This window comes from Anomaloglossus baeobatrachus, chromosome 2, assembly GCF_048569485.1.
Source record: "Anomaloglossus baeobatrachus isolate aAnoBae1 chromosome 2, aAnoBae1.hap1, whole genome shotgun sequence".
Taxonomy (NCBI): domain Eukaryota; kingdom Metazoa; phylum Chordata; class Amphibia; order Anura; family Aromobatidae; genus Anomaloglossus; species Anomaloglossus baeobatrachus.
In genome coordinates this window covers 625,759,944-625,782,273 of record NC_134354.1, presented here as the reverse complement: position 1 = coordinate 625,782,273, position 22,330 = coordinate 625,759,944, and the positions used below count along the sequence as shown (strand labels likewise).

At 42.1% G+C, this 22,330-nt stretch overlaps 1 protein-coding gene across 3 annotated transcripts in view; it reads left to right on the top strand.

Moving 5' to 3' along the window:
• The window catches only part of ENOX1 (ecto-NOX disulfide-thiol exchanger 1), an 899,109-nt gene that overhangs the window by 87,762 nt on the left and 789,017 nt on the right, over nucleotides 1-22,330 (top strand). For all 3 annotated transcript variants that reach the window (XM_075336870.1, XM_075336871.1, XM_075336868.1), the window contains exon 2: nucleotides 18,263-18,327. The gene's annotated coding sequence lies outside the window, so the exon portion shown is untranslated. The remainder of the gene's footprint in view (nucleotides 1-18,262; nucleotides 18,328-22,330) is intronic.

Sequence of the window (22,330 nt, the reverse complement as noted above, 5' to 3'; positions counted from 1 at the left end):
TCCGTCTTAAGTCTGGATTTGAGCAAGTGAAATGCATGCTCAATTGGGTTAAGATCTGGTGATTGACTTGGCCATTGCAGAATGTTCCACTTTTTTGCACTCATGAACTCCTGGGTAGCTTTGGCTGTATGCTTGGGGTCATTGTCCATCTGTACTATGAAGCGCCGTCCGATCAACTTTGCGGCATTTGGCTGAATCTGGGCTGAAAGTATATCCCGGTACACTTCAGAATTCATCCGGCTACTCTTGTCTGCTGTTATGTCATCAATAAACACAAGTGACCCAGTGCCATTGAAAGCCATGCATGCCCATGCCATCACGTTGCCTCCACCATGTTTTACAGAGGATGTGGTGTGCCTTGGATCATGTGCCGTTCCCTTTCTTCTCCAAACTTTTTTCTTCCCATCATTCTGGTACAGGTTGATCTATGTCTCATCTGTCCATAGAATGCTTTTCCAGAACTGAGCTGGCTTCATGAGGTGTTTTTCAGCAAATTTAACTCTGGCCTGTCTATTTTTGGAATTGAAGAATGGTTTGCATCTAGATGTGAACCCTTTGTATTTACTTTCATGGAGTCTTCTCTTTACTGTTGACTTAGAGACCGATACACCTACTTCACTGAGAGTGTTCTGGACTTCAGTTAATGTTGTGAACGGGTTCTTCTTCACCAAAGAAAGTATGCGGCGATCATCCACCATTGTTGTCATCCATGGACGCCCAGGCCTTTTTGAGTTCCCAAGCTCACCAGTCAATTCCTTTTTTCTCAGAATGTACCCGACTGTTGATTATGCTACTCCAAGCATGTCTGCTATCTCTCTGATGGATTTTTTCTTTTTTTTCAGCCTCAGGATGTTCTGCTTCACCTCAATTGAGAGTTCCTTAGACCGCATGTTGTCTGGTCACAGCAACAGCTTCCAAATGCAAAACCACACACCTGTAATCAACCCCAGACCTTTTAACTACTTCATTGATTACAGGTTAACGAGGGAGACGCCTTCAGAGTTAATTGCAGCCCTTAGAGTCCCTTGTCCGTCCAATTACTTTTGGTCCCTTGAAAAAGAGGAGGCTATGCATTACAGAGCTATGATTCCTAAACCCTTTCTCCGATTTGGATGTGTAAACTCTCATATTGCAGCTGGGAGTGTGCACTTTCAGCCCATATTATATATATAAGAGAAACCAAGGAAAAAAAATTGTGAAAACATACCCTGCTGTAACTAAATAAAAGCATAGTGCATATAAACATAGGGTACTTAGTAAACACTGTTTTTGATCAAAAAAAGCATAAAGCTATCCCACCAAACGTCAAGGTGTACCCAGTTGGGATAGTACCTACACTCTCTAATATTAAAACCTTACCATGGGTCTAAAATAGGCCTCAATGTGGCTAAGGGCTGAGAGCGACCGGGTCCCAGCAGGACATACACAGTCAGGGGGATTCACAGAATGAAATGTCCAGCTCGCTGAGAAGGGGGCCACTCCCTGTTTATACTGAATACAAAAAAACTACATAAAAACAAAAAAGTGAGCCGGAGTATGAGATGGTATACATGGAACTTGTGAGACCATGTTCACACTGGCCATGAGACTAAGAGAAACCGAGGAAAAAAAATTGTGAAAACATACCCTGCTGTAACTAAATAAAAGCATAGTGCATATAAACATAGGGTACTTAGTAAACACTGTTTTTGATCAAAAAAAGCATAAAGCTATCCCACCAAACGTCAAGGTGTACCCAGTTGGGATAGTACCTACACTCTCTAATATTAAAACCTTACCATGGGTCTAAAATAGGCCTCAATGTGGCTAAGGGCTGAGAGCGACCGGGTCCCAGCAGGACACACACAGTCAGGGGGATTCACAGAATGAAATGTCCAGCTCGCTGAGAAGGGGGCCACTCCCTGTTTATACTGAATACAAAAAAACTACATAAAAACAAAAAAGTGAGCCGGAGTATGAGATGGTATACATGGAACTTGTGAGACCATGTTCACACTGGCCATGAGACTAAGAGAAACCAAGGAAAAAAAATTGTGAAAACATACCCTGCTGTAACTAAATAAAAGCATAGTGCATATAAACATAGGGTACTTAGTAAACACTGTTTTTGATCAAAAAAAGCATAAAGCTATCCCACCAAACGTCAAGGTGTACCCAGTTGGGATAGTACCTACACTCTCTAATATTAAAACCTTACCATGGGTCTAAAATAGGCCTCAATGTGGCTAAGGGCTGAGAGCGACCGGGTCCCAGCAGGACACACACAGTCAGGGGGATTCACAGAATGAAATGTCCAGCTCGCTGAGAAGGGGGCCACTCCCTGTTTATACTGAATACAAAAAAACTACATAAAAACAAAAAAGTGAGCCGGAGTATGAGATGGTATACTTGGAACTTGTGAGACCATGTTCACACTGGCCATGAGACTAAGAGAAACCAAGGAAAAAAAATTGTGAAAACATACCCTGCTGTAACTAAATAAAAGCATAGTGCATATAAACATAGGGTACTTAGTAAACACTGTTTTTGATCAAAAAAAGCATAAAGCTATCCCACCAAACGTCAAGGTGTACCCATATTATATATATAATTGTATTTCTGAACATGTTTTTGTAAACAGCTAAAATAACAAAACTTGTGTCACTGTCCAAATATTTCTGGACCTAACTGTACATACATACATACACTGAGCTTTATATATTAGATAAAAAGTATTTTATAACGAAATGCAACCTGTCCACAGTGTCCGAATGCAACTTTTGGTGTCTGATGTCCTAGCTTTGTGATGTTCCGGTGTTATGAGGGGAACATGATCCAATGATAAATCACACCATGGCGGCTTGAAGGTGCTGACAGTAACGGGGATGATTGGGTCAGGTATATTATTTAGCTTAGTCATACAATTCAGAGCGAAGGATCCAGTAACTATACGAGGAGGAAATAATGACATAAAAGACTGGTCTCTGCCCCTACAATGTTCTCCTTACCCTGCTGCTTCAGAAATTACAGTAATTGTATATGAGCTCTAATTGGAGAGTATTTTCTACAGTTTCAGAAGGAATGTCACGGGTACACTAGGGACCAATATATTTATAGCTGTAAGTAGACATTTTATCCTATGTTTTTAAAGGTATGACGCCAGAGTGCTTTTGCGGCATATTAAAGCATGGCTTAATTCACATACCACGGCCGGTTCCTCGTATTTATTCTGATGCAGTTATTTAGTGCTCCAGTAACTCTAAAAGTCTGATATATACAAGTATGGTAGAAAAAGCCTAAATGGACGGGCAGTGATGGGTGACTTGAGCTTGTGTGTAAACAGTGCCTGTCTCCAACAACAGGTGCAATACGAAATATAATATTATAGTTTATATTAACAAACATCTCAAACTACCATAAGGAATTTCTATTAAGAAAACAGCTGCCGCTCTCCCGGGAAGACTATAAACTATGACCATCGCACTGTGGACATCTCCACATAGAAGTTTTCACATTTTATTGGTTTATCTCTTTTTTTTTAATGATCAGCTTAGTTTTGGATTAATTCTCCCCAATTTGCATATTCATTTTCAAATGTGAGATAGGAAATAATCTTATTATATACCTCTCGCGAAAAATAAAGAACTGCCCTGCAGATCTGTCCTTAGGTGTCAAGACTATGAAGAAGAAGGGGAGGTCCCAGCTGAGAGCGATGTCGTGAACCAACGTGGGGCTCCTCTGTAGATTTCACTGTACACCACAGTGAAAGGGGACAACTGCTCCATGATGCCCTCTACTACCTTCTACTATTAGGATTTATCTAGTCTTGCAGATTAGAAGCAGTTTCACATTTGCAGCCGTCAGTTCTTTTAGCGTTTTTGCAATGTTCTTCACCTATTCTTATGAATTGGAAAAAACACATCAAAATCTTGTGTTTTTTAATGCAGCGTTTTCACTGTCAAGAGACACATTTTTGATGCAGAAATGTTTGCTGCAAGTACTTAACGTGTGCACATAGCCTAAGGTTATGTTCACATAGGGCGTCTTTGCCTTGCTTTTAGCATAGTTTTTTCAATGGTTTTCTGCAAATCCATTCTAATAAAACCCTGTTTTTACAGTATCTGCAAAGCCTATGAGATTCCAGAATGCTCCTGCACACACAAACACTTGGATTTTTTTTTCCTGACCGAAATGTGAGCCTGTTTGGTTTTTGCAGCAATTCTGAAGGAAGCAGTATGTCAATTCTTTCAGAAGTTTAGCAGCAGTTTTTCACCCATACAAATCAATGAGGAAGCATAAAAAACGCTGGAAAAACCGCTGGTTATTCTTGCCAGGAGATGAGGTATTGCTACAGTTTTACTACAGAAAAAACGCAGCAAAAATGCCCTGTGTGAACATAGCCTAAAACTGTATTTTAGCTTAACGTGTGCAACTTCTGGCATTGATTCAATATATCAGTTCTGGTAAGAATTTTAGGCCAGAGTAACACTTGTGAGAGACTCGTGCGAGTCTCGCATCACATCACCCCACACGGCCGCACATTCTGCATTCTCAGTTGCATAGAAATATATGCCGCCGACCTGCTCCTGTCAGGAGAGTGTGCGACCATGCCGGGTGATGTGATGCAAAACTCACACGAGTCTCTCACAAGTGTGATTCCGGCCTTACAGTATAGTCCAGAACTGGAGGGAGATCCGTGTTGCTACTGTGTTTAGCTCACAAAAGACTGTCTATAACAAGGGCTCACAACCGTTTTTGGTTTGAGGGCCTCAGTGTCAGATTAAACCAACATCATGGGCCATAATTAAAGATCATTCTATCAGGAGCATAGAAGTCCTCTTCTCTCCCATTCACAACCCATAAAAGGAAGAGGCCTTATATTCCCGAAGCATGGCCACACAGTGCACCACTAATTGTTACCCATCCCTACAATGCAACCTGACAATCCTCCACTCTCTAACAGGAAAAATGCATATTGCCAGCCACCAGGCATTTTCAAGCATGTCTGTGGCCAGATAAACCACACAGAAAGGTGCTGGGGGGCACACTAATCCCCCAGCCCATAGGTTGTGCACCCCTGTTCTATAACAACAAACCTTTCAACTGTATGAGAACTAAAGGGTGCTTTACACGCTGTGACATCGCTAACGATATACCGTCGGGGTCACGGTGTTTGTGACGCACATCCGGCGTCGTTAGCGACATCGCAGCATGTAACACCTCTGAGCGACCTAAAACGATTGCAAAAGAGGTTAAAATCGTTGGTATTGGAGAGGTCGCTCCAACACCAAAAATTGTTGACAGGTGAGTAGCGAGGTTGTTTGTCGTTCCTGCGGCAGCACACATCGCTATGTGTGACACCGCAGAAACGCGGAAACTCACCGTACCAGGGTCCCGCCGGCAATGAGGAAGGAAGAAGGTGGACGGGATGTTTGGCCCGCTCATCTCCGCCCCTCCTCTGCTATTGGGCGGCCACTTAGTGACATCGCTACGACGCCGAATGAACCGCCCCCTTAGAAAGGAGGCAGTTCGCCGGTCACAGCGACGTCGCTAGGCAGGTAAGTATGTGTGACGGGTGTTAGCGATGTTGTGCGCCACGGGCACAACCGACGGGGGCAGGTACGCTCGCTAGTGATATGGGTACCGATATCGCAGCGTGTAAAGTACCCGTAAGTTAAAGGAAATCTGTCAGCAGGTTTTTGCTTTGTAAACTGAGGACTACATGATGTAGGGATTGAAGAAAAAAACAACAAAAAAAACAAAACAACTATACCTGTCTTATTTGCATGTGTGCAATTGTTTACTTAAAGTAATGGCTTTATTCATAGAATGGTAGAGTTGGAAGGGACCTCAGGGGCCATTGGGTCCAACCCCCTGCAAGTGCAGGTTTTCCTAAATCATCCTAGCTTTTTGTTTATTACCCTGTGGTTAACATTGCAGGACTAGAAAGGCAGGTGCAGGGCAGTGAGACACATCCCCTGCTGTGATGGACACCTCACAGTAAATGCACAATCTCTATAGAGAGCCTGGTGTGGGAGAGACAGCTTTCCCAACTTAGCTACATGCTTAAAACTCAGTTCTTTTATTACAGTGCCTACAAGTAGTATTCAACCCCCTGCAGATTTAGCAGGTTTACACATTCGGAATTAACTTGGCATTGTGACATTTGGACTGTAGATCAGCCTGGAAGTGTGAAATTCACTGCAGCAAAAAAGAATGTTAGTTCTTTTTTTTTTTTAAATTGTGAAAAGTTTATTCAGAGGGTCATTTATTATTCAACCCCTCAAACCACAAGAATTCTGTTTGGTTCCCCTAAAGTATTAAGAAGTATTTCAGGCACAAAGAATGAGCTTCACATGTTTGGATTAATTATCTCTTTTTTCCAGCCTTTTCTGACTAATTAAGACCCTTCCCAAACTTGTGAACAGCACTCATACATGGTCAACATGGGAAAGACAAAGGAGCATTCCAAGGCCATCAGAGACAAGATCGTGGAGGGTCACAAGGCTGGCAAGGGGTACAAAACCCTTTCCAAGGAGTTGGGCCTACCTGTCTCCACTGTTGGGAGCATCATCCGGAAGTGGAAGGCTTATGGAACTACTGTTAGCCTTCCACGGCCTGGACAGCCATTGAAAGTTTCTACCCGTGCCGAGGCCAGGCTTGTCCGAAGAGTCAAGGCTAACCCAAGGACAACAAGGAAGGAGCTCCAGGAAGATCTCATGGCAGTGGGGACATTGGTTTCAGTCAATACCATAAGTAACGTACTCCACCGCAATGGTCTCCTTTCCAGACGAGACCGTAAGGTACCTTTACTTTCAAAGCGTCATGTCAAGGCTCGTCTACAGTTTGCTCATGATCACTTGGAGGACTCTGAGACAGACTGGTTCAAGGTTCTCTGGTCTGATGAGACCAAGATCGAGATCTTTGGTGCCAACCACACACGTGACGTTTGGAGACTGGATGGCACTGCATACGACCCCAAGAATACCATCCCTACAGTCAAGCATGGTGGTGGCAGCATCATGCTGTGGGCCTGTTTCTCAGCCAAGGGGCCTGGCCATCTGGTCCGCATCCATGGAGGAGTGGGCCAAGATAACTCCAGAGACCTGTGCCGGCCTGATCAGGTCTTATAAAAGACGATTATTAGCTGTAATTGCAAACAAGGGTTATTCCACAAAATATTAAACCTAGGGGTTGAATAATAATTGACCCACACTTTTATGTTGAAAATTTATTAAAATTTAACTGAGCAACATAACTTGTTGGTTTGTAAGATTTATGCATCTGTTAAAAAATCCTGCTCTTGTTTGAAGTTTGCAGGCTCTAACTTATTTGCATCTTATCAAACCTGCTAAATCTGCAGGGGGTTGAATACTACTTGTAGGCACTGTATGTCAGAATGGCAGAACCCAGTAATCTATGTGATACACTGATGGATTCAGAATCTCTTTGCCTACATTATGTTGCTGTCAGATGAGGTAGCAAAAACCTGCTGAGAGTTTCCCTTTAAGTTCACATGTCCTGTAGTCATCTGTTAGAACGGGTCCATTTGGAAACTGATTTCTGCCGGATCTGTTTTTTTTTTTTTTTTTAACTTGGGTGTCTTTGGACAATGGATCCGTCAACGGATAACAAGTTGTACTCACATTTGTAGTGGACCTGTTGTTTTTTTAACAGATCCATTACAAATGGATGATAAATAGCAACGGATCTGTTGTCTGTGGAAACGGATCCGGCTGACATCCATTATTTAACAACGGATAAAGTTGTTTTGGCACAACTTTTTGGTAAACGGATCTCTAATGGATCTGTGATAACGGATCATTACAGGACATGTTAACGCAGCCTAAGATGTTTTCTGGTAAAAATTCACTTACCATTTCCTAACAAAAAGCAAAAATATTGAAAAGTTTAATGAATAGAAGTTTTAGCAACTAGCTAGAGAATGAGGGATTATGTCTTTGTTTCCTTTTTCATTGTTCTAAATAAGAAAACTAACAAATACTTCTAGATCGAGCCGTACAGTTATTCTAGTTTGCGGGACATGAATGTTGGGATATGTCCTGGAATAAACCCGTTGTACTTATGGTGTAACCTCTTCAGCTGTGGGCATTTTGGTGGAGATGCTACGATTCTCTTGCATCTATTGTCATTTAATCTTGCTTTGTCATGTGTTTTTTTAATAGTCCTTTCAAAAACATGTCTCAGTACAGTTGTATATAGCAGATAATTCTGTGATGTGCAGCTGCTGCTCATCTCCGGCTTGTCTTTTACCAGCTCTATATATTGAGGGTAGAGTGGCAGCTTTGATTGGAGGAATTGCATGATTCAGCAGCACTGTGACGTGGACAACGGCATTTCACTGGCTCCGGGTGACTGTATACTCCGCACACACTAGCTCTGCCACTTGGCTCAGCTGGGAATGTCTTTAAAGAGAACTTTACGTGAAAGAACATGTGCTAGTGGCATCAAAGGCTTTATTTGCTTTGGTTATATTTAACCATTGCCTATTTCAAGGAATTTTCCAAAATAGTTACTATATTTTATGTTGACAAATAATATTAATTTCAAGAAAACGCACTGTGTAATTTGCATGCTGTAATTTTCTACTAATTTTTGCCTTTAAGTTTTTTTTTAATATACATGTATTAAAGAGGCTTTCCCATTTATTTTATTTAAGTCCTTCTCACAAAAAATAAAGCTTTTAAATTACAGTTCCTAAAACTAGTCCTCCCTACTTGTGGCATACGGATGAGCAGAGGGCTACTGACCGTGAACATGGCAGAGGCGCTTGGGTCTTTAACGTTACCTTTCTCGCTGTGTAATGTATGGGACACATATACAGTACATTGGTACAGGAAGGGTTTTCCCATTGCTGTCATATCACATACTAACAAGTTCAGAGGATGTACAATATATAGGACACCCCTATATGAGAGGCAAAGAAAGTGAGGGTGTATATGGATCTGAGTGTTGATGTGATGTTTTCCACCAAACAAGTATATTTAGCAAAGCAATTCATTTAGTCATTTAAAAATATATTCGCATGTGCCAGTTTTACTGCTGTAGATGGTGCAGTTTCGCACTAATCATTGAAAAAAAAAAGGTGCCACAATTCCAGCACATGTAAATTCCTTATTAAGCCTTTTCCATGGTGGCTCTTGTAGTTTTCTGTCATAAGTAGAGATGAGTGGACCCTTCGAAGTTCAGTTCGGCAAATTCGGCCAAACTTTAAATTAAGATCGGTTTGGGACCCAAACTTGATCTGAACCCCAATGAAGGTCACTAATTGGGCAGTTGGGGTCTTCAGCCTTAATCAGATCACTACTGGGGGGGTGAGGACAAAGTTTTTCCATATTTTTTTTTTTGTACACACTTCATCTGATCATGCTCCTGTTGCCCCCAGTGCGAGGCGTTCAACACTGCAAGTGGGTCACACTGGGCTGAGGACCGAGCGTACCGGAACAAAGCAAGTGGTGTTGATACGAAAAACACCCGAATTCTGTGTTTTTTGTGTAAAGTGTCTGTGTTACACCGAACCTTGGGTTGCTCATCTCTAGTCATAAGTCTTATTTTTCTACAGTACTGGACTTGCCGAAATAGTTGTTTTTCAAAGCGAATCACAAACAGCTGGGCCTTTTGAGAGCCTTCCCATATGTTCTGTAGGAAAGATTTAACGTCTTGAATTTTGGAAGTGAGAAAAAGTAAATAGAGTCCATCAGGATGCGTCCAAACATGTTAACCAACAAGGCTAGCTGTCAACTGTTGTAGCTCTGTTATGAAAAAAGCCTCAGTTGTAAATTATTAAATCAATGTTAAAGGGAATCTGTCACTAGGTTTTTGCCACCTAATCTGAGAGCAGCATAACGTAGGGGCAGAGATCCTGTTTCCAGTGGTGTGTAACTTACTGGGCTGCTTAATGTAGCTTTGTCTGATGAATTTGAAGTTACACTTTTTCCATTCCTATTTGGACTACTTTGTTAGTGATGAGCAAGTGGAAAGATTTCATTCGGATTTCAAGGAGATGGAACGCCGATAGCAAGGTAGATGGAACATGGACATGATGAGGAACTACTGCTGGATGCTTCACAGAAGATGTGCAGGCCTTCTATAAAAGTAAAGTAGCAAGAGAAGCTTTGAAGAGAAAAGGAAAAGGGTCAAGACAATCTAATATATAAAGCTCAGTGTATGTATGTATGTATGTATGTATGTATGTGTGTGTGTGTGTATGTCCGCTAAAGGAATCTGCACCGTCGCATTTACAATCACGAAATTTTGCAGACACCTCATGTGACCCAGGGAACGTCATAGACTATGTTTTGACGGGAAAATGTAACCCTGCGCTTTACCGTTACTCTCCAAAATCCTGCCTCTATTAAACTGAATGGAGGTGGGAACTACAGGCTATTAATAGCAACTGTCAGTAGTTGCTATAGGAACAAAATAAACTGTTAGTATAACAAGCTTATGTGTGAGGTAATATCATGTCAGTGGAGAGACGCTAGAGAGAGACAGAAAGAGACAGACAGACATAGACAGAGACAGGCGGGCAAAGAGACAGACGGGCAAAGCGACAGACCTGGAAAGTGACAGATGGGGAAAGAGACAGAACTGGAAAGAGACAGCCCTGGAAAGAGGCAGCCGGGCAAAGAGGCAGCTAGGCAAAGAGGCAGCCGGGCAAAGAGGCAGTCTGGCACAAAGAGGCAGCCTGGGAAGGAGACAGCCTTGGAAAGAGACAGACTGGGAAAAAGACAGACGAGGAAAAAGACAAGACAAAGAAATACTGGGAAAGAGACAGATGGGGAAAGAGAGACACAGACAGACACAGAGATGGAGACAGATAGACTGATACAAATACAGACAGAGAGAAACAGACAGACAAAGACATAGACAGACAAAGAAAGACACAGAGAGACAGACAGACAGCAACAAACAGAAACAGACTGGGAGAGAGACAGTTACTATCCCGGAAAACGCCCGTGTACTTCAGCTAGGTTCTAATAAAGTTGCAAAAGGAATGTTTAATACATTTTTATATATAATATTGTGTATGTTTTTGGCAAAGAAAAAATTCTTGTTCATCTCGCTTGTACTTAATTTCACTTGCGTTCTGTGCAAAATTCATACTTGATGGTTAAAAATAGAAGTGGTTTTGAAATCAGATAAAGAAAACATAAGAGTCAGTCATTGGATTTGAAAAATTTTTCATAAACCCAAATTTTGCATACCTGTGAAATCAATGACCATTTATGCATTTTTTGTTTACATATTGTACTTTTGATGGCTGTAGTGTATTGTACTTAGATCTCCATTCATCAAGGAGATTAGACCAGTTTCCTGGAGTAAAACTGCTTGAAAAGTCACACATTTTAGAGCAACCTGAAGTTGTGCATACATTTTATGAATTTGGGAGTTTTTGCACCAGTGTTGGCCAGCTCGGAAATAGTAGGCAGAGCTGGGGTAGCACCTGGCAAACTGTAGCATTTCAATCAAATCTAATATATAAAGCTGAATGTGTGTGTGTGTGTGTGTGTGTGTGTGTGTGTGTGTATGTGTGTGTGTGTATGTCTGGGATTGGCATCCGCACCATCGCAGCTACAGCCACAAAATTTTGCACACTCACACGTATGGACCCCGAGAGCGTCATAGGCTATGTTCTGAGGGGAAATTTTAACCCCACGCTTTACAGTTATTCACCAAAAAACCTGCCTCCATTAAAGCGAATGGAGCTGGGAGCCACAGTGCAGCCAGATCTTCAGAAGAATGCGCAGCCACGCCCTTATATGGAATGTTGGCGTGTCACAATGCAGCCAGGAAAAGAGACAGACACAGACAGGGAAAGAGGCAGACACAGACAGAGTAAGAGACAGACACAGACAAAGAGACAGACACAAAGAGACAGACACAGACAAAGAGACAGAATGACAGGGAAAGAGACAGACAGGGAAAGAGAGGGAAAGTGACAGACAGGGAAAGTGACAGACAGGGAAAGAGATTGAGACAGACGGAGAAAGAGATTGAGACATACGGAGAAAGAGATAGACAGGGAAAGAGACAGACAATGAGATAGAGAGAGACAGAGAGATATATACAGAAGGGGAGACAGACAGAGAATGGGAGAGAAACAGAGAGACAGTTACTATCCCGGGCAGCGCCGGGTGCTATGTTGTGAGGCGAAATTTTAACCCCGCGCATTCCAATTTACCAATCAATTTTGCCCCTATCTACATAATAGAGAAAAAGTGAAACGAAAAGTGTTGGGGGCAAATTGACAGCTGCCAGTATATACCGTACAGTTGCTAAGGTGGGGCCCCAACATGGGATACTCACCACACTCTGGGATATGAACACACACACAATGCGCCACACACTACCACGTACTTGAACACATATACCACCCTCAGCACACATCTCACCACACATACACCAACCTCGCCACATAATCGCCCTAAAACACACACAAGTCTGGTATTAGCCTTCAAAAATAAAAATCTGATTAATAAGCAGCCAAACTACAAGAACAACAAATGTACCATATAGGAAATACGGCAGCTGTCAGTCACATGACCTGTCTATATGTGTATGTGTGAGCTAATATATACTGTCAAGGGGAGGGCTTTCTGTTGCCTGGAGATTTATCAGGCTGCCAATAGCAACCAATCACAGCTTAGCTTCTATTTTGCTACAGTTAATTAATCTGAGCTCTCATTGGTTAATATAGGCAACAAAGGACATTCTCAGTATGTGTGAGGTCATAGGATGTTAAATCTGTGTGGAATATCTGTGGTGTTGAAATATATGTTGTGAAATGCTTTTATTAGCTTAGTTTTTGCCTTTTAATAATTACATTTATATCTGTTTTGTGGTTTTTGTGTGCAGAATACAATTTTTGTTAATACATTCTATTTTGTTAACAGCAGTTATTAACCCGGGCGAAGCCAGGTAGTACAGCTAGTTCATTATAATTTGTATCACATAAGGGCATAATGCATAATGCAAAAATGCACAATCCCCTAGCTAGAGTAACCTTTTATAGGTGGAGGTATACACCATTTTTATGGTGCGCTAAACTCATTAGGAGGCATGTGTCTATTAATGAATTTAGCTCATCTTACTCCAGCGCACCTTTTTTAAATGGAACCTGTCACTAGATTTATCCCCTATAAGCTGCACCAGTAAGCTCTTATAAACAGATTCTAGAATGCTGTATATAAGTGCCCAAGCTGATCTGTATAACAGAAGAACAGGTTTTATTATACTCACCTGTGAGACAGTTGGGTCCGATGGGCGACGTTGGTCACGGTCCGGCGCCTCCTATCTTATTGCGATGGCCATCGTCCTTCCCTGCTCCATGTGGATTATGCGTCCTTTATCATCCACACAGTGTCCTCAATTGCGCTTCTGCACACGAGCACTTCTCTCTGCCCAGGTGTGGCGCCCCATTGATATGGTGGATCCTTTACAGCACATTCTGCCATACCACCACCCAGCGCTACTCCTGAACATTAAATAAATAAATTTAACTTCTTGCAGCATTCATGTACTTTACTTGTCTTATTTGGTGCTGAGGTTATTCATTCTGTGATTCGTTGCAATCAGACGCTGTTGCAGAGGCTGGGGGCGCATCTAACTGCAACCAATCACAGAAGCCAGGGTGGGCGGGGAAAGCAGTGCATATGGATGAGCCTAATGAGTGGCCCAGGAAGTGAAGGAGAGGGCGCGGGATCAGTGTATAGCTGCGACGGAGCCTCCTTAAGTATGAAGCATTCTTATTTTCTTTATTTTTCCTTTATTTTTTAAAAATTTCTCAAGTGCTGGACCCAGATGAAATTCCCGGAATCCCAGGCTTGGGTCCAGCACCCGGGGAACCTTTGAAACTGCATTGACTCGGATATTTACAGTCTGGGTCTGCCCATCACTAGTCCCGCTTTCTCAAATGACTTCAATAGAAGATAATCTATAATATTAAAACTGCTTATAAAATAATTCTTTTTTTCGCACAGCACTGTACATGTGGTTTGCACTGAACAAATCTACTACACAAATTCAGTGTTTCTGAATCCTGTCTCTAAATCTGACGAAGGCGTAGTTAGTTCTCACCCGGAAACACATTACGTCTCAATAAGTGATCTTCAACTTTTTACCCCCCACCTTCACCCATTCTATAAACAGAAGCGATCACATAGAATAATGCACTTTTTTTGTTGCTGCAATCTTTTTGACAGCAGCCAGAAGCATGGCTTATTGCATAGTGAATTACAACACATGCTATTACCTGAATTTGACATTAATAGTATTTAGCAAATGACCAAGCTGTATTCAGATCAGCAGCAGGTACGTCTCTGTTGTGCTTGATGAAAGGTCAAGTACAATGATGTGAAAACTGTAGAAAAAGCGAGAAAATGAATACAGATTACTTCTCCACTCATATTACTCTTTGTGATAACTCGTCTGTTCCCATTAAATGTACAGTATATATTACAGGAACTATACTTAAAGAAACACTCCCATGAAGTTTTTTTATTTATTAAATGTGTGTATATGTACATATAGTGTGTGTGTATTAATATATTCACCTACCACTGGTCTCTCCAGGTCCAGCGGTGCTCTTCTCTGCTTCTCAGTGACATCACAGCAATTGCGACTATCCATCTCACTCTATTCTCCATGCGTGAGCCGGAAGTCTTTTACAATGTAAAGCTGTGGAGTCTAGTTGTGATGCTTTATAGTCTTACATTGTAAAAGTCACTTCCAGATCATACAGTGTGACCAGGACAGTATGTAAAGTGGTGACGTCACTTATATAAGGAGAAGACCGGTGCTGTACACTGGAGAGAGAGCAGTGGTAGATGAGTACAGTAACGCACCGCCAATGGCGGGAGACCACGCAGCTGTTATGGGGCTCGTGAGTCGGAGGGGTCCAGTGACTGCTTAGCACGGTGGTCGCTTAGATGTGACTTCATCCAGCATGATTTACCAAGCAGTGAAGAACTGTAGAATACACGCTCAAAAGACCTAAGAAGTGGGGAACGAGAAGAGGTGAGTTTGTTTTTTTTCTTTTTAATTTAATGAGTACAATGAGAGCCCAATTATACTACATAGAAGCCAATATGGGGCACATTATACTACATGGTGGACTATGTGGGGTCCATTGTACTATATGGAGGACAATGTAGGGCCCATTAAACTGTTTGGATGGCTAGAGGACCCATTGTACACTGTGGAGGGTTGTGTAGGGGCCATCATATATGTGGGGAAGTATTTGGGCCATTATACTGTATGAAGGACTGTGTGGGAGTCTCAGTTGGGGGATCATACTGTGTTGCTATCACAATATTTTGCCGAGGGAGTAAAGGTACAGTAGGGTCACCATACTTTGCATGTGGAGGATAATGTGGACAAATTAATTGTGGGAGTATCATACTGTGTTTCAGGGGAGGGGCAATTTTGTTGGCATCATACTTTATGTGCCTTGAAAGGCGGAATCTTGGGGCTTCAATAGGTGCAAAATTACTTTGGAAGGGTTGCCAAGTTGTGTGTTATGCGTCTCTGTGACCCTGCCAATTATTATTTTTTTTTATGTTTTATTAGGGGGAGGGGGCCATTAGAAGTATGTACACCTCTGGATGAGTATATTAATACACTCACACTAAATTACATGCATATATACACACAGTTATTGAATAAAGAACTTAATGGGAGTGCTTCCTTAAAGCCTTATTCAGACATGGGTCATTTTTCTGTTACGCAAATTCAGTCCCAGTTTCCGCAGTGTTTTTGATCTGACTTTCATCATTATTTAGTCACTGTTTCAGTTTTTACCCTAAGGCTTCTCCTATTCACTACTGTGTTAATTACGGACAGTACACTGACTGCACACTGATAATAATGATGGATCGAACATACAGTATACTTAGTCTATAGGGCTGTTCACGTCTGTGTTATTTGCAGATTTAAAATAAACATGGATATTTCCATTTTGGATCCGAGTCTCAGACGAAAATTACCTATAAAATTGTATGGGTCTGTAAAAAAAAAAAATACGGACAGCACACGGATGGCATCATTGCATAGTCTGTGTGCCGTCCATAATTAATGTGGTAATGTATTGAAGAAGGTTTGTCCTTTTAGTTTTTGACTTTTTCAGTAGTTAAAATCACTGACACAACGATCAACCTGAGGAAACTTGGATCAAAAACACTGATGTGTGTAATTAGGTATGAGAAAAATTACAGACACGCAAATAAGGCATAATAGGTATGGTATACAGCAACATATTTTAGGAATGCAAATGGTTCACATTTTGGCCATACAAAATCAGTCCGTGGAAGTTTTTTGTATATCTCCTCTCCCAATTGACATTTTTTAAATTTTAGTAAATGGTTTATAAATGGCAAAGTAATACAAAGTTATGATGGGATGCGGCCGGCTATCAGAACTGAATTTTATTGCACTGCAATACAAAGTTTCAAGCTACTTCCTCATAGTCAAAAGAGAGAGGACACTGGTTTTACGGGCAGCTGATCAATGGTTTATCAGACTGTGCTGGGATTTCTTGCTCTGAATGAGGGGAGGTGCTTCATCGACTTTATGGACATCGAGGTTTATCTTTAGGGTCTTTATTATTTTTTAATTCATTACTTCCTATGATATCATCTGATTATTATTTCAATTGTATCTAAAATGGATTCATTAACTTGGGGAATGGGCTGTGTACTGACATAGACTCAAGTGCAATAATGCACTGAATGTCAAGATACTGTGGCAGATCCACTCACTCAGTGGCTTTGAGTAGTCGCAGGAACACTTCACGTTTAAACTTTTCACTGGTTTGTTAAACTTCATAAACCAGTAAAACAAGAAGAAGAAAAAACACCTTTCCTGTACAAAGAAAACAAAACACATTCCATATACCTTATTTTTCAGATTATAAGACACACTTTTTGTGTGAGGAGTGCTTCTTATAATCTTAATGTTGCTTAACAGAGGGGTGCTGAAGAGGGGTTGCAGGAGCAGTGCCGGGTTTGCGGGCGCTGTGCTGTGCTGGGGCTGTGAGCGCTGTGCTGTGCAGTAGGTAGCAGGTGCTGCACTGTGGCTGCGGTCGCTGTGCTAGAGCTGTGGGCGCCATCCTGAAACTGTCGGAGGTTTGGACTTTAAATAATGGCGGCCGGAGGTGGCCTGTGCATAGATGAGATCTTGAGCCGAGAGCTCCATCTGCGCACGCAGCATCTCCAGGCGCCATTTCTTTGAAGTCCACCCTGCCGACAGTTTCTGGAAGTTGCCTTGCTCACTGCGCCTGCAGCGAGCATCTGGGACACCCACTGCACCGCCTGCAGCATTGCCATACTCCACCACCGCCCCTGCCTCCTGTGACTCTGCTCCACCACCGCTGATGCCCACTTCCAGTTAGACACCACCGAATTGTAAGACGAACAACATTTAATTTTTTTCTTACCTTTTTTCCCTCTAAATTTGGAGCACATCTTATAATCCAGTGCGTCTTATAAGCCCAAAAATACGGTAACTGCGGATTCCCCCTAGAAGATTTGGGGTTTTACTCAGAGCAACAGGGAGGAGGTCTGTTACCTCCAAACACAGAACACAGAGTTTTTTCTGAGACCTTACTTTTACTTCCTGGACCACACCCTGGGGTGGAGCTATGAGGAACAACTGTCCCACCCATCTCTTTAGCTGTTGGGGAAAAAACATGGCCTTGTTAAAAGCCGTTTAACTCTCTCAGTATATAATATACTGGAGTATAACCTCTGGCTTTACATCATTGAATCTAATAATCTCAGAGACATATACGGTATATCCCCTCTTGTACTTTACCAGTGATCACCTTACAATACATAATGTATATCTTAATCAATAGTGCAAGAAAATGTGTGACCATATCCTCAAAGAAACAACCCCTTGCTTTAAGTATGAACCTCCGTTTACAAGCTCCAGTGGCAGGTAGCTCACTAGTTGATTCATTGCTGATTTCTGCCATTTCCCAAAAGTTTGAACAAATTTATCTTGAAGACACTGGACTTTGATGGCTTATATATCAAGCAGCCTCAGTTGGTTTGATAAATAACTCACAAATAGAAATCGTATTGTTTAAGACATCTTTCTTTTTAAAAATGGACTTCGCAACAAAACGTTTCTTGGGTTTAGGAATTTTCCCTGGAAATTTATCTTAGGAGCTGAATGACACAAGAAAATTGTGTAGTTGATGTATAATATGGTCACATAAAAGAAATGTTGATTCTCTAAGCTGTAATTCTTTTGATTCTAGATAAACTGATGACTGGACTCTGATGGAAATACCCCCTGGTCTTCACCATTCGTAACTTCAAAAAGGTATGGCAGGAAGATTCGAAATCTACGATCCTCGGAATAGTCATGTATTAGCAACAGCACTGATGTATAAGTAGCGTAGTAAAGAATTAGAGAAAAGGAGAGTAATTACTTTGCAACAGGCCAGAATAGTAGATGAGAGTGCAGTCATAGGCATAGCCATGAATCAAGACCGGGAGTAAAACAGATACTAGATAGACTGATTGAAGGATGAGGTACGAGTGAGGCCAGATCAGCACTAGTAAAAAGCAATGCGTTGAGAAAAGATAGGAAAGGGATAGCTCTCAATTACCAGGCAATACATTACATGGGATTTTATTTAAATAGTAATCACCAGTGTTGACATCATCTGCAGGAGCCAGCTGTCTGGCAAACCAACACTGTTGTTCAGCCAGAGCATTTGCCGCTGCAGCTTGAACCAGCAGGGCAGCGGCAAACAGCAGGAGTCGGTGCAAGAAGACAAGAACCATGTGATTACCTAGCAAAGATACTTGGCTATCGACCAAACAAACAAGGCAGTGCTGAGATCAGACAGTTGAGTAACATGGCAACATGTTTTCATATGTCTTTCATGTTTTCAATGTGATTTTTATTTCTACACAAAAATGAGTCATTTTTCACAGAACTGCTTTGATTTTCTTTATATGTGTGACTGAGTGGTACTGAAGTCAGCAATCATTAATACTATCAGTTTACAGTCAAACACAAATAATTACTACATAGAATCAGTTAGAAATTGATAATTAAAGTCATCATAAATTTGCTTTGACTTTTTTTTTGTGGACAAATGATTGAGGACATTAGACTGGGTATATTGCTGGACATTGCAAGGGTGGCTTGTCAATTAGCTGTAGCCTGGTCCTGAGAATTCTGCTATTCTTGTCTGGGTTAATTGCTATTGTCTTCATCCTGGAATATATAATATATATATATATATATTATAGATGTGGCGGTGCCTAATGACAGTAACATCAGAAAGAAGGAATATGAGAAGCTGGAGAAATACCAGGGCCTTAAAGAACAACTGGAGAAGATGTGGAAGGTGAAGGTAACAGTGATTTCAGTGGTAATAGGAGCACTTGGAGCAGTGACCCCAAAGTTGGAAAAATGGCGGCAACAGATTTCAGGAGCAACATCTGAGCTCTCTGTCCAGAAAAGCGCAGTGCTGGGAACAACTAAGATCCTGCGTAGAACCCTCAAACTTCCAGGCCTCTGGTAGAGGACCCGAGAATGAGGAAGGACAAATAACCACCCACAGAGGGTGAGAAGGTAATTTTTATATATTATAAAATTACCTTCTCACCCTCTGTGGGTGGTTATTTGTCCTTCCTCATTCTCGGGTCCTCTACCAGAGGCCTGGAAGTTTGAGGGTTCTACGCAGGATCTTAGTTGTTCCCAGCACTGCGCTTTTCTGGACAGAGAGCTCAGATGTTGCTCCTGAAATCTGTTGCCGCCATTTTTCCAACTTTGGGGTCACTGCTCCAAGTGCTCCTATTACCACTGAAATCACTGTTACCTTCACCTTCCACATCTTCTCCAGTTGTTCTTTAAGGCCCTGGTATTTCTCCAGCTTCTCATATTCCTTCTTTCTGATGTTACTGTCATTAGGCACTGCCACATCTATATCATTGCTGTCTTCTGACCCTTGTCTACTATCACGATATCTGGTTGGTTAGCTACCACTTGCTTATCTGTCTGGATCTTGAAGTCCCACAGGATTTTAGCCCTTTCATTCTCCACCACGTTTTCTGGGGTCTCCCACCTGGACGTAGGGGGACTTAGCCCATACACTGTACAGATATTCCTGTATACAATTCCCACTACTTGGTTGTGGCGTTCGGTGTACGCTGTTCCTGCTTGCATTTTGCATCCTGCCACTATATGTTGGATTGTTTCCGTGGTTTCTTTACATAGTCTACACCTTGGGTCTTGTCTTGTGTGGTACATCCCTGCTTCTATGGATCTGGTACTTAGCGCCTGCTCTTGTGCTGCTATGATTAGTGCCTCTGTGCTGTCCTGGAGTCCAGCTTTCTCCAGCCATTGGTAGGATTTCTTCATGTCAGCCACCTCCATTATCTGTCTATGGTACATCCCATACAGCGGCTTGTCTTGCCATGGCACTTCATGTTCTTGTTCTTCCTTCTCGGACTGTTGTTGTTGCTGTGTTAGGCTCTCCTTCAGCATTTCATCTTTTGGTGCCATTTTTCTGATGTATTCCTGGATACTTCTTGTTTCATTCATGATGGTGGCTTGGACACCTATCAAGCCTCGACCACCCTCCTTTCTGTTGGTATACAATCTTTGGGTGTTTGACTTGGGGTGGAGACCACTATGCATTGTGAGGAGCTTCCGGATCTTCATATCTGCAGCTTCCATTTCTTCTTTTGGCCAGCACACTATGCCAGCAGGGTATCTGATAACTGGCAGAGCATATGTATTGATGGCGCGGATCTTATTCTTCCCATTGAGCTGGCTCTTTAGGACCTGTCTTACCCTTTGATGGTATTTGGATGTTGCTGCTTTCCTTGCCTCCTCATCGTGGTTACCGTATCCCTGTGGGATGCCAAGGTACTTGTAGCACGTTTGTACATCTGCTATGTGCCCTGCCGGTAGCTCTACTCTATCAGTCTTTACTACCTTGCCTCTCTTTATGACCAGCCGGCCACACTTCTCCAGTCCGAAGGACATCCCAATGTCTTCGCTGTATATCCTGGCCAGGTGGATCAGTGAACTGATGTCTCGTTCATTTTTCGCATACAGCTTGATGTCATCCATGTAGAGTAGGTGGCTGATGATGCTACCACTCTTGAACTTGTATCCATAGCCAGACTCTTGTTATTATCTGACTGAGGGGATTTAAGCCTATGCAGAACAGCAATGGGGATAGTGCACCACCTTGGTATATGCCACATTTGATGGACACTTGTGCTAGTTGCCTTGAGTTGACTTCCAGTGTTGTCCTCCATAGCCCCATTGAGTTGCTGAGGAAGGTTCTTAATTTCCTATTGACATTGTAGAGAGCCAAGCATTCACAGATCCATGTGTGTGGCATTGAATCATAGGCTATATATAGTAAAAATTTAATTTGCATCTAGGGGCTTATTATAAAATCTGATATAGTATATATTAGATATCGTAATAGGTTTTGGTTTTTTTTGCGTATGTAAATGTATTGGCTGTAGTTGATATAACAATATCCCAATAGAATGGAAAACTCTAGCAGGATATTATGATACATGTTAAAGGGGTTGTCCTCTATTTTGACATTGATGGCCTATCCTTAGGATAGCTCATCAATGTCTGATCGGCCGGGGGCCGACATGCCGCACCCCCACAGATCAACTCATCTCGGTAAGTAAGCTGCTTATGAGCACATCCATTGGGGAAGGATTTACAGTAAAGATTTATTTCTGGGCAGTAATATCAATGTATGCCATAGTAGAAAACAGTAAAGGGAAAGTACTCTGATGTTTCAGTTGTTTTTTTTACTCATTAAGAATGGATAATTTCAGTGGACATCAATGGAAAAAAAGAATTTGATAAGCATTTGTAATGTGGAAATACACTAGACAATTCTTGCTTTATCAAATAAGGAAGTAGCTATGGATATAATTAGCAATCAGCCTTAAAGGGGTTGTCCACTAATTTGACATTGATGGCCTGTCCTTAGAATTGGTAATCAAAGTCCGATCGGCCGGGGTCCCACACGCCACACCCCTAACCGATCAGTTGTTCTCGGTTTCGGCAGCAGGCGTCTGGAAATGCTGATATCCAGCGCTGCCTCGTCTTCTGATAGTGGCCGCGGCCAGGTACTGCACATCGGCCTCCCATTCTATTCAATAGAAGGCGGATGTGCATTACCCGCCGCGGCCGCTATCAGAAGATGGAGGAGCTCCTAACTGAGCTTTTCTGGCTGCCTGCTGCTGCCGCCGAGACCGAGAACATCTGATCGGCGGGGGTACAGCATGTCAGATCCCGGCCGATCAGACTTTGATTACCTATCCTA